Below are 19,094 nucleotides of genomic sequence, written 5' to 3' on the forward strand. Positions count from 1 at the left end.
AGGGGATATTTGATTTTTAAGTGTTATTAAAGTCACCTAATGAAACTGACGAAGAAACAAATGACAAAATGAAATGAAGTTCACATTCATCGATTTATTCCAAATGATCGTTAGACTAAGTAAGGCACAGACTGACCATTATAAGGGTAAAATGATACCCTGGGTCAAACAGCAAAGTTACCACAGCATCACAACCAAGTCAGTAACGGGTAAATCCTCCTCTGTTTGCCAAACAAGCATTGGTCCGACGTGGCATACTCCTAATGAGACGTCTAAGGTCATTTTGGTCCAGATTGTCCTATTCCTGTTGCAACGCAGCAGCAAGTTCTTGGACATTGGCAGGACGTTGTTGACGTTGACGTAACCTCTGTCCAAGCATGTCCCAGACATGCTCGATGGGGGAGAGGTTGGGACTCAGTGCTGGCCAAGGTAATGTGGTGATGTTCTGTTGTTGGAGGTAACCTGTAACGATCCTGGCCCTGTGACATCTTGCGTTGTCATCCTGGAAGATGAAACGGCGGCCATGACGTCGTGCGAACGGCACAACATGGACTAACAAGATGTTTTCCGGTAGTACTGGCCTGTAACACGCCCTGCAACAACATGTAAAGCCGTTCTTCCAGCAACAGTGATGCCTCCCCACACCATAACAGAACCACCCCAAATCGATCATGTCTGATGACGTTAACGTCTTGGAACCGCTCGTTTCGACAACGCCACACCCTCCTACGTCTGTCCAAAAAATCAACAGTGAACCTTGACTCATCTGAAAACATCACATTGCTCCAGCGTCGATTATCCCAGTGTTGACGATCCCTACACCAACGACGTCTTGCCTGAATGTGATGATCTCTCAAACAAGGGATCACGCGAGGACGTCGGGCGCGAAGGTGACCCCTATGCAGTCGATTCCGAATCGTCTGGCCACTCACTCTCACACCAGTGTCTGTTTGAAGACGAGCGCTGATCTGATTTGCTGTGATGACACGATTTCTCAAGGCCAAGGTACGGATAAATCGATCCTGGGCTTGAGTTGTCGCCCTTGGTCGACCTGAGCGTGGTCTGTCCTGTACAGATTGTGTATCACGGTATCTGGACCATAGCCTGCTTATGACAGACTGAGAAACATTCATCGTCCGCGCCACAACCGCCTGTGTTGTGCCGATCTGTAGCATGCCAAGGGCACGTAACCTTTCATTTAATTTTGGGTAAGCCGACGCATATCAAAATTTGTTTTCTGGTCACTAAAACAATTAAACTGATGTTTCCACCCTGGAATTCAATGCCACAATGACTGTAACATTCAAAGTCAGAGTCGTGCAAATCTTGGGTTGGACCCCCATGATGATCCCAAGCATCACCTGCATTCCATGCGGTAGCTATTGGTGCGTTTGGGCGTCACATGTAACTGGAAATGTTTCTTCTGTTAGGTTCTATAGTGACTTTTTTCGTAGTCATTTGCATATTTTAGTATTATGCCCCCAAAATCAAATATCCCCTACTTTTTTTGAATAGTATAAATTCAAACAATACTTAAGAAATAAGTCATACCATGGACCTTATAATACTGTATTTATAAGGTCCATCTGCACGCAGCGATCCATCTACGTCCATCTCAGGCGGAGCTAGCTGTAGACAGGCAGTCTAAGTTTGGGATGAGTTAAATGTATGAAAGAAGCACAAGCATAAACTTAGAAAAGACTGCGTATTATTATGTAGTTCATCAGCTGTTACAGTCAAGTTATTACAATTATGTCGTGAATTCCGCTCCATAATCCTGGTGCTACCTTGGCCTTGACCTTGTGAGCAAAACATACCCAGCACAGAATTTGTCACAATAAATGTAAAAAGAAAAAGAAAGTATAGAAGTTGTTGGTGTTCTGACGATGGTTGTCTAACACATTAGTACGGTAGTCAAATGGTGTTCTTTGATTTAACTGAAGCTGAGGTACAATTATATAAAAGATGTCAGGATTTGTCGTTTGTCGTGCGAATGAGATACTGGTCGTGTCAGGTGAGTTGATCTGAGGGTGATAAGTTAGGGAGAATGGGGTTCGGTGGATAAGTAGTAGGCTAGTTACTTTAGTAACGAAAATAGGAGAGCCCTACCTAAGAAAGCAGGTAAGGCTCTCATATTTTCGTTACTAAAGTAACTAGTAGTAGGCCGGTAGACTACGAAATTCGATGAATGTGTATTGTGTCACTTGTCTAATACACGGAGACATAGACCGGGAGCCCAGGGGTTCAACCTAGTCACTATACTTGTAACGTTAAACACACAGTTTAACGTTACAATTGATACAGTCTAAGAATCCTTACGCAAGTTCAAATAGGTTCAAACGCACAATTGTCAACACATATCATTACAGTTTGTATTGGAATAAGTAATTCTATGACAAATATTGAAGACTGGACCACTAAAATAGTTACCGAACAGATTTTCTTTATGGTTATGCGTCCTACATTTGCATAGTGATGTTTCTTGTAATGACGTATTACACAAGCCGCCATGACACCAGCCGGTTGAAATTTCGCGTAGCGGTTGGGTTTCATCAAATCATATAATTATGCTGTAAGGCTTCACCTTTATTTCAATAGGAATTGATTTATTATAAGTTAAGCTAGGTGCAGTACTGTTTTGGGTCAGTTTATGTGAGCTATAGGCCAGTAACCTTTTTGTAGTGATTTCACTAAAAAAAACTTGCGCAAAGGAACTCCTGTAGGACGAGCCACTACTGTGGCTGGAGTAAGGCGGAAGACATCAGTAGTGGAACCATTTCTAGGGGTCAACCTAGCTGAAAAGTGTACCAATTTTCTCCTATATATATAGTAAGTGCAGGATGACTGCACCACACAAAATTTACACAAAGACAAATACACAGACAAGACATACTCAGGAAAACACAAACATACAGACAATTCAAAAAAAGTGAATGGATCCGGGGGCTATCATCAGAATGTAAGTCTGCCGGGTTTCTGGTGGTGGGTGTGGTATTCCACGCCCCAAATGCCATGATCCCCAACTAGGCTAGATTAGCTCAAAAGTGTACCACACAAAAATCTTACTGCAGTGTAGCCTACCGTACATCTTCAGGTATTACAAAAACATTCTGACAGACATTTCTAGTGGCAGGGTACCCCTGCAAAGCTATGTAATTGCCAGAAATTTGTAGTGGTGGAGGATCCCTGACAAGAGTTATCTAATATTTAGACAAAAGCTAGGCTAGATTAGCTGAAATCTGTACCACCTAAAACAGCTTTGGAGTTGTTATATACCACCACAGGAGTCATGAATGACCACTGCCAGACAGTTTATGCGGTGGGTTACCCCTAACAGACACGCCCAAAATTGCCACGCCCCAACTAGGCTAGCTTCGCAGGCACTGTTCCCGTGTTCTAAACAATTAGATTTTTAGCCAGGATGCGTAGGATACTAATACCTAGCACGTATGGAAGAGGCGATAAACTGCGATTGCAAGAAATTGATTTTGGGGCAAAAAACATTGTTCCTACAACCGCAGTTTATCGCCTCTTCCATATGTGCTAAGTATTAGTATTCTATGCATCCTGGCACAATTTTTAATTTTTTGGACCACAGGAACAGTGCCGACTAATCTATCCTAGTTGGGGACCGTTGTGTTATTTTGGGCGTGTCTGTTAGGGACAATCCACCGCACAACTGTCTGGCAGTGGTCATTCATGATTCCTTTGGTGGTACTGAACAACTCCAAAGCTGTTTTAGGTGGTACAGATTTGAGCTAATCTAGCCTAGCTCCATCACTACAAATGTCTGGCAATTACATAGCTCTGTCAGGGGTACCCCACCACTAGAAATGTCTGTCAGAGTGTTTTTGTAATACCTGAAGATGTACGGTACATTGCTGTGCGATTTTCATGTGGTACACTTTTGAGCTAATCTTATAAATGATATGATTTTGTGAGTAATAGTGGTAGCCTACTACTATCTGAACATCGTAAATTTTAAACAGATTTCTTCGATTATGAACAAACTATTTAACTTTGGTTATTATAAACTTACCCGTGTGTTTGAAATCAAATCCTGTTTAATAAAATCCATTGCAAAATTAAATATTCCAACAAATAAAAAAGTTCTCTCTTGGCAAATTTGACTATTTACTTGTATTTTTGACTGAGTGGATGGGGGGTCGGATGGCTGAATGGTTAGCGTGCGCGCTGTATCATAAAGTCTGTCATTGAGTCAGCTGGAGTGGTTTCGATACCCCGGTTGTACGTGACAAAGAGTAGGGTCGTCTGTCCAACCTCGTGGGTTTTCTCCGGGTCCTCCGGTTTCCTCCTACTGCTAAAGACCCCTACGCGCAAGCAAATTATATAAATAAAATTAAACCATATTATGTTAGTCCCGATATGACCTAGTTTGTGTCGAGTGGACGTTAAAGCCCATTTCTCTCTTTCTTTCGTCACATGGTGGGCGAAACCAATGCAGCTGTTGCAGGAGGGGGGGGGGATTTTTGACAGATAGTTTGACAACCACGTGTTGCAATGAAAACAAAGCGCGATCATTACGATCGCTTGAGTTTGGGCGATTTATATTGAAACCGTTGATCGCCTGTCTATCAAATTTTATTCACAATGAAAATATCATTGATTGCATGGATACTCTTAAAAATAAAGTCATATATAAAACTAAAATGAAAGTAATTGTTTTTGTGCCGCATGTGTGTTCAAAAGACAATTATCCCACCCGAGTCGCTAATCAAATATTTAAAACAAAATATTTCAAAAGGTAAAGTTATAAAATTTGCAGAGATTTTACTAGAATGTAAAAGACGGTAACAAAATAAAAGAATATGGACAGTTGTGTGTGAACGCTCAAACTCAGTGCTGAGCCGAGACTCATAGCTTATTCTTAAACTAAACTTGAATTGTCGTAAAAGTACCGAAAACCGTTTCAATTTACTATGCTGTCAACCCTTATACGAAGAGTGACGTAATCAGCTTCCATAGTGCTATTTTTCTGTGTCAAAAGTTTTTGGGATTTCAATTTTTCAATAGAGAACTTTTTTATTCGTTGGGATAATTAGTTGTGCAATGGTTTTTATTTAACAGGAGTTGAATTCAAACACACAGGTAAGTTTATAATAACCAAAGTTAAGTAGTTTGTTAATAATTGAAGAAATCCATTTTAAATTTACGATGGTTCAGACAGTAGTAGCCCACTAATAGCATTCGAACCTAATATTATTGCATTTTTCTGATAGGCCTATATGATAAGATGTCAATCCTAAAAATGTAGCCTATGGTTGTATTCTATATTTTAATTATTTAACATTTGATTAAAAATCAAAATACTAATGGGTGGATAATATTTTGGCTTAGATTTATTCAGATTAAAAAGAGGCTCTTCAAAAGATGAGTCCTACAATAATTTTAGCTGAAGGTACAGAACTGTTTATTGGTTTTATTCATTGTAGATGAAACGGTCATAAAGCAAAACGGTCCAAAAATTTAGTCAGAACAGCAATAACTTTTGATCAGAACAGCAGTATAAAAAAAACAAAAAAATAACCAGTTTTAATAAGAACCCATTTTTGGACTGATTCTTTTTAGAAATAACTTTAACAATACATGTAATGTATTATCCTTCACTGGCAGTTTTGCCTTGGACTGTAAAGCTACATTGGGATTATTCTTAATTTCTAATTGAGACTATATTCTACCAATTCATCATGGAGATGTTTTACAATTCATCAAAATACATTTATATAATTTAGTCAGAAATATCTCCTCAAGTCGACCATTAAAAAGCTATCTGAGGTCAGTAACTTGAGGCCCTGTTTTTATGTAGAATCTCAATGACCTTGCACATAATAGTCTGTATACCGTATATAATAATACAGATTTTTAAACAAATCAGCTGATGCTTATCAAAATTGATTGCGCTAATAATACGGTCATAAGGTCTATCTAGAAGACCAATAATTTGATGAGTTTCCGATTATTTTGATATGCCAGCAATAGCGCTAAATATGGTCATTAGGTCTATCTAGATGACCAATTGATGAGTTTCCGATTATTTTGATATGCCAGCAATATACAATTTTCTTGTTAAAAGTTCTTTTATGCCTATAATTTCATGAATGTTTTTATTACAGGCTGTTTTAAATCTGAGCCAAGCATTGTGACAGATGGATCAACTTTTGTTTTACCAGGACTTCAAAAAGTACAGAGGTATTATCTTTAGTGTTCAAACAATATTCGAATGATGGAATTAAAATTGAATAGTTTTTATGTAATTTGAATAGTTTTTCAAGGCTATTTCAACTTATATTTTGGTTTCTGTCATTCTGTGTGAATTAAAACTATTGAAATTTTATAAGTTTTTTTTATCTCACAAAAATTGACTGTAATATTTAAGTCTCTGATCATCATTTCACAGATTTTTGATCCCCTGCAAACTACAATAACATGTTTAAAGTTTTGTTAAAAAAAATTATAAAAAATTTACATAACTTTTTGATATGTTATTCTTTTTAGAATGTATTATATAAATAGTACATTATTTATTATTTCTAGATTGTCCACCAGTAATTTCACCATTGTAGTAGAACTCAAGAATCAGCCAACAGCCGAACAAACAATATCAATAAACCTGAAAGCAGGAGCAGTGGTAAGCATGATTGATCATCACATAATATAAAATAGTTATTAAGGGATATGGTACGTCAGATGCTTACAAAAATGGATAATGTTGACAGCTACTCTGATCAACTTTCCGAAAAATTCAATTGCTACTCTTAATTAAAGAATGTATTAGTGACGCAATCAATTCTACCAGATCTTTCAATATGGTATCTCCAAATGTATAAAATGGTGATATTTTAAATAAATTGGCCGAGTTTGTTTATTTTGTTTGTCAGAAGTAACTGTTAGTCATGTTTTTATCCTTTCCAAAGACAAGGCGTTTATTATTGGCTAGACAAGTGATCAAATTAGGTCTATTTATAACACAAACTTTTAGACTGTAACTAATAATTTTATTGTTGCTGCCAACGGTTTAATTAATTAATCTTACAGATGAAAATAAATTCAAAGAATGATGAGATGGTGCAATACGCAGTAGCAAAATTTTTGTCAAAAACTGAAGATGAAATGAAAGAAACACTAAAAGAAACTATTGAGGCAACTTTTGGTAGTGTTATTGGACTGATGAGTGCAGAGGTAAAGTGGATAATAAACTAATAATGAAGAAAAGCTTGCATTTTTGCTATACCCCACATTGGAATGTCGCTGTATACTGTCATCACCCCAATAATTAATGTCACAGTTCTTGCCCTTGATCACTTTAAAAATCATGTGGACCCTCTGATGGCCAAACTTATTTATATTATCTGATTGCATTTTTGCTAGACCCCTACATTGAAATGTGGCTATATATGGTCATCACCTAAATAATTCTTGCCCTTGATCACTTTTAAAAATCATGTGGACCCTCTGGTGGACAAACTTATTATCTGATTGATTTGAAATTTATAAACAGTGCTTATGTTTATGAGACAAAACAGTCTAATGATTTTAAACGATTTGAACTAGACGCCAATCCAATTTTAATTATTTCTGATAATTATTCCATGTGTTATTGTTATTACTCTTGATCAGTTTTTAGTGTCTTTTTAGATGTTTTCTTAATCTACAAAAGTATAGATGCAACAACTTTTGTGGGCCACTTTGACGACTTAGCTGCTGTGAGTGTATGTTTCATCACCTGGCAAAGTGTCTTCTCAGGTGACCCCCTCAAAAAATTATGAAAAAAAATATGTTATTTTCCATGCAAACTTATGTTAAACTGCATAGTTATATGACTCTAGCATTAATATTAACCTGTTATCTCCCTTGAATGAATGAAGTGGAGAGTATACGTAATTAGGGGAGTACTAAAAAACTATTAAAATGCAGGTTATAGAAGCTATGAACAGTCATGCGGTTGCTCCTAAAGGATGTGATTTTATGATAATCAAAGTATTAGAATTGATTATGTAAATTATATAAACATAAAAATCTTGAATTTCCATGTTTTTGATATTGGATCATAAATTAATGGTACACCCCCGGTTTGGTATTGATGCATAATTGTTAAGTACACCCAAAATGTTCTTAGAAGATTTTGTTTCATCTTCATTTGTGTGAGAACTTTAACTTACTTACAATACCAATTTATTATTTTACTGTTTATTTTCTAGGATATAATGTTTGATAAAAGAAAATTTTCCAAAAGAGCATATGAAGCTCTTTCTGCTGAGTGTGTTCTGATGGGTGTATCAGTTATAAGTATTAATGTTCTTGAAGTTTCTGATGACCATGTAAGTATTTTATTTCTTCTCTCTCAAAGTCAACTTTAATGTGGCATTCTCAGAGGTTATTGACTAGAATCGGTTAATATTGTGTGAACGACTCTTTAAAATCCTTGTCCAAGTTGCTGGGTCATTCCATGTCACTTGGACTAGTGCTTGTTAGGTGACCCCCTCAGAATATTATGAAAAAATATGTTAAATTACATACAAACTTACCGGTATGTAAAACTGCAAATTTGTATGACTAGCATTAATTTTGACTGAGATACATGGCTTTTTGAATCGGGGTACCATTTCGCATGTTTTGAAACTGCTATTCTTTGACTTGATTTTGGTGTACTGATTTTATATCTTCTGGAAATTTTGGGGTTTGTAAGAAAATATTACATTATTTTACAGAACAATATTTTCATATAGTGTAGAAATTTTACTGAAGAAACTATACTTTCAACAATTGCACAGATTTCGCCTCACTACCTGTCAACTATTTCCTTTTATTTTACCGGTATTGTTATTGAAAAATTTATAAATGCTTATGAGCATTGACACATAAAGGATCTGATATTTGTGTGGAATTCATGTATAGTGTATCTAATCAAATTAGCTTCAAGCATATGCCAATCTATGTGTTTCTTTTATGTGCTCTTTAAACAAAAGATAGGTTGCCAAGCAACAAAACATGCGCCCACAGCAGCTAAGGGGTGTTCGTGTTTTTTCTTTCGTCGATAATGAAAACATTTACAACAAACTAAAATCTGATTAAGCATAACAACCCATTAAGTAATTATCTGAAATCATAATTTGTTTGGCTTCCCAGTTCTGCCAAATGCTAACATTTACTAACAAAACATTAACTATCATGAATTTAGCTGTTCAAATTATAGGAAGTCATTGAAAAGCAATAGATTTTGTCGTCACATGACCTTAAAGGCTCAATACCACTCTTGTTGTAACTGAATAATATATCCCAATCTTTATTCTGGTCAACAAATTGTATTATTTTAGAATATTTCAATTAATTGATGATAAAAATTTCATCTTAACACACCTTATTTAAAAATTTTGAAAAATTCAACATAATGGTTTGAAACGTCTAACGTAAACCTTTTCAAATGAAACTTCGATTTAAAAATATTTTCGAACCCTCTGGACAAGTAAAATAGGATGTAATGGATAATTTACACAACAGGTAGGACACTTAAACATCTAGTACTTAGATAGAGATATTATTTATTTTCTGGAGCTTTCAAGCCAGCAAGAATGTTATTGTCCCTTTAAACACCGTGCATCAATTTAATGTCAAGTTGTGGTCTCGAGAGCATCTAGCAATAATTATCAGGAATTGTTAAAAAAAAAAATCAATAACATTCGTCGTTTCAAGACCATATACACTATTTATAAATTTAAAGTCAATCAGATGATAACTTTGCTCTGTAGAGCGTGAACAAGAATATTCAAAGAGGTCAAGGACTATAACTCTGGCAGTAATTATCAGATATCGGCCTCTTCGACTCATGACGTTAAACACTGTGTATAAATTTAAAGTCAATTGGATGAACTTTGTTCTTTATAGCATCACTAGATTTCTCAAAGAGGACAAGGGCCATAACTCAGGCGGTAATTATTGGAAAATCTTATGATCATAAACACTGTGTATCAATTTATAGTCAATCAGGTCTAGAGCTTCTACAAGATTTTTATACGCCCAATACTTACCAGATTTTGACGAAACTTGAAATATAGGTTTATGTCCAAAAGATCTTGGTTCCTTTAGATATTGGCATGTATCGGATTGAAACTATGGATTATGGCCCCTGATTGTACGAAAAATGAGGTCACAATTTTCATCTGATTTTGATGAAACTTAAAAGGCATGTTTATAACCCAAAGAACTTGGTTCCTCTCAATATTCACGCGGATGGCCGAATGGTTAGCACATGCTAATAGTAAAATGGTTAATTTTGGCGCAAAAACTTGACATGAGCGTGAATAACAAACAAGACCTGATAATAAGTGGAGGTCGATTGCTATGTCTTTCGATGATTGATTTTAGCTATCGATGAATTTCAGAATACTATTTTTTTATAAAGAATGTAAACAATGTTTAGACGTTACGAACTACAAGTATTTCTTTTTCTACCGTACAAGAGGGGTTGGATGGCCGAATGGTTTGCACATGCACACTGTATCATAAGGTCTGTTATTGAGTCAACTGGCGTGGTTTCGAATCCCCGGTTGTACGTGACAAGGTGTAGGGTCACCTGTCCCACTGCTAAAGACCCCTACGCACAAGTGAATTATTGAAATAAAATTGAACCACGTGTTAGTCCCAAAATGACCTAGTTTCGAGTGGATGTTAAACAACATTTCTCTCTCTCTCTCTCTGCTACACCCAAATGACAGTTGAGTTTATATTTCGTGAAAATCGGACCGAAACTGCTTGACAAGATGGCCCTCCTTGTACGCAAATAGTGTAAAAGTATGTAATACCAAGGTTGTCGACTCTCTATAAGTCACAATTTTTATCCAATTTTGATGAAACTTAAAATATATCTTTATATCCCAAATATCTCAATATATTTGAATGTTCACGCATTTCAGACCATTACTTCCTGGAATATGGCCCCGGATTGTACAAAAAATCACTTTTTTATACGCCCACATTTTCATGTGGACGTATTATGCCGTCGTCCGTCCACAATTTGTTTGTGGACTCTCTACAGGTCACAATTCTTATCCGATTTTGACAAAACTTGAAATATAGGTTTATCTCCAAAAGATCTCGGCTGCTTTCGATATTGGCTTTCGATATTCATGTATTATGGCCCCTGTTTGTACGAAAAATCACGTTTTTATCTTGTGGACCCTATAGAGGTCACAATTTTTATCCGATTTTGTTGAAACTTGAAATGTAAGTTTATAACCCATAGATCTTGGTTCCTTTCGATATTCGCGCATATCGGACCGTAACTTCCTGAATTATGGCCCTGATTGTACGAAAAATCGCGTTTTTAGCTTGTGGACCCTATAGAGGTCATAATTTTTATCCGATTTAAAAAACCGTATTATTATATCACCGTTACACCCTAAGGATGGCTGAGTTCGAATTTCGTGAAAATCGGCCCAAAATTGACAGACAAAATGGCCGCCGTTCGTTCTCAAATAGCATAAGAATATGGTATATCAAAGTTGTGGACCCTATAGAGGTCACAATTTTTATCCGATTTTGTTGAAACTTGAAATGTAAGTTTATAACCCAAAGATCTTAATTTCTTTCGATATTCGCACATATCGGACCGTAACTTCCTGAATTATGGCCCCTGATTGTACAAAAAATCACCTTTTTAGCTTGTGGACCCTATAGAGGTCATATTTTTTTCCGATTTAAAAAAAACATATTATTATGTCACCGTTACACCCTAAGGACGGCTGAGTTGGAATTTTGTGAAAATAGGCCCTAAATTGACAGACAAAATGGACGCCGTTCGTTCTCAAATAGCGTAAGAATATGGTATATCAAGGTTGTGGACCCTATAGAGGTCACAATTTTTATCCAATTTTGTTGAAACTTGAAATGTAAGTTTATAACCCAAAGATCTCGGTTCCTTTCGATATTCGCGCATATCGGACTGTAACTTCCTGAATTATGGCCCCTGATTGTACTAAAAATCGCGTTTTTAGCTTGTGGACCCTATAGAGGTCATAATTTTTATCCGATTTAAAAAAAACGTATTATTATGTCACCGTTACACCCTAAGGACGACTGAGTTCGAATTTCGTGAAAATCGGCCCAAAATTGACAGACAAAATGGCCGCCGTTCGTTCTCAAATAGCGAAGAATATGGTATATCAAAGTTGTGGACCCTATAGAGGTCACAATTTTTATCTGATTTTGTTGAAACTTGAAATGTAAGTTTATAACCCAAAGATCTTAATTCCTTTCGATATTCGCACATATCGGACCGTAACTTCCTGAATTATGGCCCCTGATTGTACGAAAAATCACCTTTTTAGCTTGTGGACCCTATAGAGGTCATAATTTTTATCCGTCATAATTTAATTGACAGACAAAATGGACGCCGTTCGTTCTCAAATAGCGTAAGAATATGGTATATCAAGGTTGTGGACCCTATAGAGGTCACAATTTTTATCCGATTTTGTTGAAACTTGAAATGTAAGTTTATAACCCAAAGATTTTGGTTCCTTTCGATATTCGCACATATCGGACCGTAACTTCCTGAATTATGGCTCCTGATTGTACGAAAAATCACGTTTTTAGCTTGTGGACCCTATAGAGGTCAAAATTTTTATCCGATTTAAAAAAACGTATTATTATATTACCTGAACACCCTAATGATGGCTGAATTCGAATTTCGTGAAATCGGCCCTAAATTGACAGACAAAATGGCCGCCGTTCGTTCTCAAATAGTGTAAGAATATGGTATATCAAGGTTGTGGACCCTATAGAGGTCACAATTTTTATCCGATTTTGTTGAAACTTGAAATGTAAGTTTATAACCCAAAGATCTTGGTTCCTTTCGATATTCGCACATATCGGACCGTAACTTCCTGAATTATGGCCCCTGATTGTACGAAAAATCGAGTTTTTAGCTTGTGGACCCTATAGAGGTCATAATTTTTATCTGATTTAAAAAAACGTATTATTATATCACCGTTGCACCCTAAGGGCGACTGAGTTCGAATTTCTTGAAAATTGACAGACAAAATGGCCGCTGTTCGTTCTCAAATAGCGTAAGAATATGGTATATCAAGGTTGTGGACCCTATAGAGGTCACAATTTTTATCCGATTTTGTTGAAACTTGAAATGTAAGTTTATAACCCAAAGATCTCGGATCCTTTCGATATTCGCGCATATCGGACCGTAACTTCCTGAATTATGGCCCCTGATTGTACGAAAAATCGAGTTTTTAGCTTGTGGACCCTATAGAGGTCATAATTTTTATCCGATTTAAAAAACTGTATTATTATATCACCATTACACCCTAAGGACGACTGAGTTCGAATTTCGTGAAAATCGGCCCAAAATTGACAGACAAAATGGCTGCCGTTCGTCCTCAAATAGCGTAAAAATATGGTATATCAAGGTTGTGGACCCTATAGAGGTCACAATTTTTATCCGATTTTGTTGAAACTTGAAATGTAAGTTTATAACACAAAGATCTCAGTTCCTGTCGATGTTTGCGCATATCGAATTGTAATTTCCTGAATTATGGCCCTTGATTGTAGGAAAAATCACTTTCTTGTTAGCTTGTTCTCTATCCATCTCTCGAAAATGTGGGGGTATCCTGCCTGGCAGCCACTGGTTATTTAGCTTGTTCTCTATCTATCTCTTGCAAAATGTGGGCGTATCTTGCCTGGCAACAGCTGGTTCAAAGTGATCAAGTGCCTTAACTCTGGCAGTAATAACCGGAAATGGTTGAAAACAAATAGGCTTCTCATGACCTTAAATACTGTGTGTAAATTTAAAATCAATTGGATATTAACTTTAGCCTCTAGAATGTCCACAAGATATTTCAAAGTGATCAAGGACCATAACTCTGGCAGTAATTATCTGAAATCATTGAAAATCAATATGCTTCTTCGTCTTATGAGCTTAAACATTGAGTATAAATTTAAAGTCAATTGAATATTAATTCTTGCCTCTAGAGCAACCACAAGATTTTTCAAAGTGATCAAGGGACATAACTCTGGTCGTAATTATCAGACTAACGAACGGACTTTGGAGGCGACAATTTAAGAAAACATTTCAGTTAGGGTGTATAATAAAAATTAATTAGGGATATAAATAAAAACTTGATCTGCCAGGCAGATATGAGAGCTTTCATATTCATGGTCACTTCCTGTCACATGTCATGGGTTATATAAAGAATCTAAAAAAAGAAAAAGAATTATTAAAATCGGCACAAAATTCACTGAGCTATAACGAGAAACATTTAAACCGGGCTAAATTTAGTGTTATTTGTTATGAATTAAATCAGTCAAAAACTGCCTAAGTTATAACGAACAGGTATCACTTCCCATCATATGTTATTGATTTTGTCAACAATCTTAAAGAGAACAGAATTATTAACTATGTTATCAGGGTAAACATTTCAACCGGGCAATATTTTCTGTTTTAAAAGTTTAAGTTGCACAGTACCTTTGGTTACCAACCGATTTTGACAAAACTTTAAAAATAAGCTCCCACTGGCTGAATTAAACGTTTGCGATCAAAATTCGACCAGATTTGATAGCTCTGCGCTTTTAAAAAAAACAACTAAATTTAATGACATCACTTAAAAAAACAAATTGGCCAACAACTGGCTGGGTCATAACGAGATATTTCAACCAGGCATCACTTCACGTCAGATGTTCGCGATGTTGTCAAGAAGCTTAAAAAGAAAAAGGAATTATTAAAATCGGCCAAAATGTCGCCGAGTTATAATGAGAAACATCTCAACCAGGCAAAATTTTCCATTTTAACATTTTATAAGTTGCATAGAACCTTTGGTTACCAACCGATTTTGATAAAACTTTCAAAATAAGCACCTAATGTCTAACTAAATCGTTCACGATCATTTGATCTGATTTCAAATTTCTGCAGTTTTTAAAAAAATTAAATTGAATAACATGACTTTAATAAAAAAAATAATAACCAAAATCTTACTGAGTTAAAACAGGAAATGTTTCAACCAGCCATCACATCACGTCAGGTGTTACTGATTTCATCAAAAATCTTAAAGAGGAAAGTATTATTAACTAAATTTTAACGGTAAACATTTCAACTGGGCAAAATATCCTGTTTTAACATTTTAAAAGTGCACAGAACCTCTGGTTAACAACAGATTTCGACAAAACTTTACAAATAAGCTCCCACTGACCATCTTAATCGTTTGCGATCAACATTTGGCCTGATTTAAAAGTTCTGCATTTTAAAAAAAAAAAAAAATATCAATGATGTCACTTTAAATAAACAAATTGGCCAACAACTGACTGAGTTATAACAAGAAATATTTCAACCAGGCATCACTTCACTTCAGATGTTACTGATGTTGTCAAGAATTATTAAACTCGGCTAAAAAGTCGCTGAGTCATAAAGAGAAACATTTCAACCGGGTTCAATTTTGACAACTTAAAATATACGTCTGTCTCCCAAAGATCTTGGTTCCTTTCGATATTGGCATATATCGGACCATTACTTCATGGATTACGTCCCCTGATTCATTGATTGTACAAAAAATCACGTTTTTAGCTTGTGGACACTCTAGAGGTTACAATTTTCATCTGATTTTGATGAAACTTGAAATGCTTGTTTATAACCTAAAGATCTTGGTTCCTTTCGATATTTGCGCATATTGTACGAGAAATCACGTTTTTAGCTTGTCCTTCTAGAGGTCACAATTATTATTCAATTTAAAAACCTGTTTGAATATATCACCGTTACACTGTAAAGACGCTTGAGTTCGAATTTCGTGAAAATTGGACCAAAACTGCCAGAGAAAATGGCCTCCCCTCATACGCAAATAGTGTAAAAATATAGTATATCAAGGTTGTGGACCCTCTAGAGGTCATAATTTTTATGAAACTTGATATACATGTTTGTATATTCCTTTCAAAATTCGTGCATTCAGATCATAACTTCCTGAATTATGGCTCTTGATTGTACGAAAAATCACAATTATGATCCGAAAATCAGACCAAAACTGCCAGACGAAATGGCCGCCTCTTGTACGCAAATAGGGTAAATATATGGTATATCAAGTTTGTGGACCCTCTAGAAGTCACAGTTTTGATCCGATTTTGATGAAACTTGAAATATATCTCTATATCCCAAAGATCTTGGTTCCTGTCGATATTCGCGCATATCGTATCTTCCTGAATTATGGCCTTTGATTGCATGAAATATCACTGCCTATCCAATTTTTATGAAACTTAAAACATATCTTTATATTCCAAAAATCTCAGTCCCTTTTGATATTTGCGCATTTAAGACCATAACTTTCTGGATTATGGCCCCTGATTGTACAAAAAATCCTTTTTGTTTTTAGCTTGTTCTCTATCCATCGCATGCAAAATATGGGCGTATCCTGCCTGGCAGCCGCTGGTTCATATTCAATTCAAAATGGTGACCATCAGTTGACCTAAATCAAAATTCTGCTCTGAACGTATTTTAGGCATTCCTTCAAGGATTCAGAAAATGTAACTCCCATGTCACAAAAGCCTTAGGGATTTTCATGTTTTAAGATAGTGGCACTTTCAATTCGATCGATAGACATCAAATTTTGTGCACACATCAGCAATGTCTTGGCTGGTACAGAACAAAATTCAAGACAATCTAATCCATTTTTTGTCGATTCTTTTGAAAAATTTGATCCTTAATTTCTTCAAGGGGAGATAAGTTATGAAATTTCTAATGGCATCTTTCAAGTCGCATAAGATCTACTTACAAATTTCATGAAAATCGTGCAGATATTAAAGAAATTGTCAAGTTGGTCTCAACCTCCGGAACGAAATCACAGCGATTTTTTTTTCGAAATTCAAAATCTAAAATTGCAAGTGAAAATGAATTTCGTCAAGGTACTCAAAGAAAAAAGATTAGTAAAATATACATTGTTAGTTTTTTTTTGTTGGTAAAATTCGGTGATTTTAAATTCGTAAAACGCTTTGAAAATGGTTTTATTCCATAATCACCACCCATTCTTACAGGGGGAGGTCAAAGTTTCAGAATGATCCCATAGTTAGATTCTGAGATATAAGATTTATGGGAAAATATGAAAGCTTAATAATGTTAACAAAAACAATAAGCTTTCATATGAAATATGAAAGCTTAAAAATATATTATTGCAAATCATAATCATTGGTATATACTTTATCTTTCAGGGATTTTATCACAATTTAAGGATCGATAGAATACAAAAAGCTAGAAGTGAGCAGGAAGTCTTAGGGAATCACGATTCGTTTGTTGCCAGATTTGATGAAAAAAGAAAAGAATTCGAAGCTAACAAAAGTAAAACATCATCTCCAGAAAAAAAGAATCTACATGGAATAGAGTTAGAATTTTCTAGTGCAACCAAAGATTCAGGCTCATCAAAAGAAAAGGAAACAGAAAACCGAGTGGAAACAACATACACATTTTCACAAACGGACAATACAGGAGATTTGTACAAAGGTTATGATTGGAGTGCAGCTGACAATAAATATGTGTGAAAATAAGATTCTTGCTTGCCATATAAGTATCCAAGAAATCTGATTAAACCTGTCAAGTAGATATACATTTTCTTGTAGTACTATTTTGTAGATACAAATCTATGGATAAGAGCTTTAGTCAGCTGTGTGAAGAGGGGACTGCCATATAGACGTTTGTCAATGCATTAAATTTTGTACAGGATTTGTAAAGCGGTGGACACACTAGTGGAATGATTCGCCCAAATCGTTCAGCCTAATCCATTGGCGCAGAAACGCAGCCGAATGAGTGGACACACTTGGCAAATCCTTCGGTTGATTCACCAGGGGATTGCGCCATCTTTCACGTCACAGGATTAAACATGACAGTGACCATGTCTTCAAACAATCACTTAACTTCTCGATATGAGTGGTGATTGGCTAATGAATTCTACAATCGGGCGAATGCTTCGGCGAAGCGAACATACTAGGCAAAAATATTGAACATAATTCGGCCGAATAGAAATTCAGCTGAATGTCAGTGAATACACTAAGACGACTGTCGGCGTCAATTGATTAGGTGGAATTATTCGGCTGAATCATTCGGCTAGTGTGTCCACCGCTTTACGTAAATTTCTTTGTACTAGCTTCTATTTTAGATTAATCTTTGTGCATGATCAATCTGATTAAAACACAGATCCTATTTCGTTTTTACACGTTTTATTTATATGTCAGATTAAAGTATATTTTTATACTTAAACTATATGGTCACGATTTATTTATATTTTAGATTAAGCTATATACATGATTTTTATTTTAAAGTTAATCTTTGTACATGCAAATGATTTTTTATCATAACTTGAACTGTGTTATTTGTTGTAAATTAATTTAACCCACAAATATGTTTATGTGCTATTTTTCAATCATATACATGCTCATAATAAAATGAATCTCTATTATTTTCGTTCTGAATATTTTTATCCAATGTTTGATGTCTTTTATTAATGCATATATCTGGGAGTATAAATGAAGGGAGGAGAATCTATAATTTATACTTAAATACCTTATTCACCTTAATTAGAAGACCTATCTATCCCTGTTTTCAGTCTCCAGATGTTATATGTTGGCCCGTAAACTAATTTAAGAAAAAGTGTATAATTATAAAATGGCATTTAAGAAATGCATTTGCGAGAGAACCATGCAGGGACCGGCATTTTGTTTATGTATGATGGGTAACCCCTATAAACACCACTGCCACAATTTTAGATCAATCAAACCATTTTTAGAGTGTAGAAAAAAATTTGAAATTTTAAGACCGAAAAAAGCCCAAAAAATCATCATTTTTTGGGCCATTTTTCAATTATGGGGTACAACTATATTATCTGTCTAATAAGTACCTAATCATGAAAACTGAGCTCACAATTACACCGTTAAAATTTTTAAACGATGAAGTTTGAAAAGCTTAATTTACTGTAAATGCCAAAAGAGCTGTTCTTGGTAAATATATTTAATCTATCTAAGCTAATTTTCAACATTTTATTAATTCGGCGATATAATCACATGATCTAGTAGAAGGAAGATGAATTTTTGAACAGCAAATC

The 19,094-nt window shown here is 35.4% G+C and overlaps 1 long non-coding RNA gene across 1 annotated transcript; it reads left to right on the forward strand.

Annotated features, from left to right (window-relative positions):
• The first annotated feature begins 1,771 nt into the window (after positions 1-1,771).
• Positions 1,772-18,449, forward strand: LOC126813199 (uncharacterized). Its single transcript, XR_007676551.2, has 6 exons — positions 1,772-2,014; positions 6,135-6,210; positions 6,556-6,649; positions 7,057-7,200; positions 8,220-8,339; positions 17,212-18,449. It is a non-coding gene; the product is annotated as an uncharacterized LOC126813199 (long non-coding RNA).
• Positions 18,450-19,094: the final 645 nt, after the last annotated feature.

This window comes from Patella vulgata, chromosome 1, assembly GCF_932274485.2.
Source record: "Patella vulgata chromosome 1, xgPatVulg1.2, whole genome shotgun sequence".
NCBI lineage: Eukaryota > Metazoa > Mollusca > Gastropoda > Patellidae > Patella > Patella vulgata.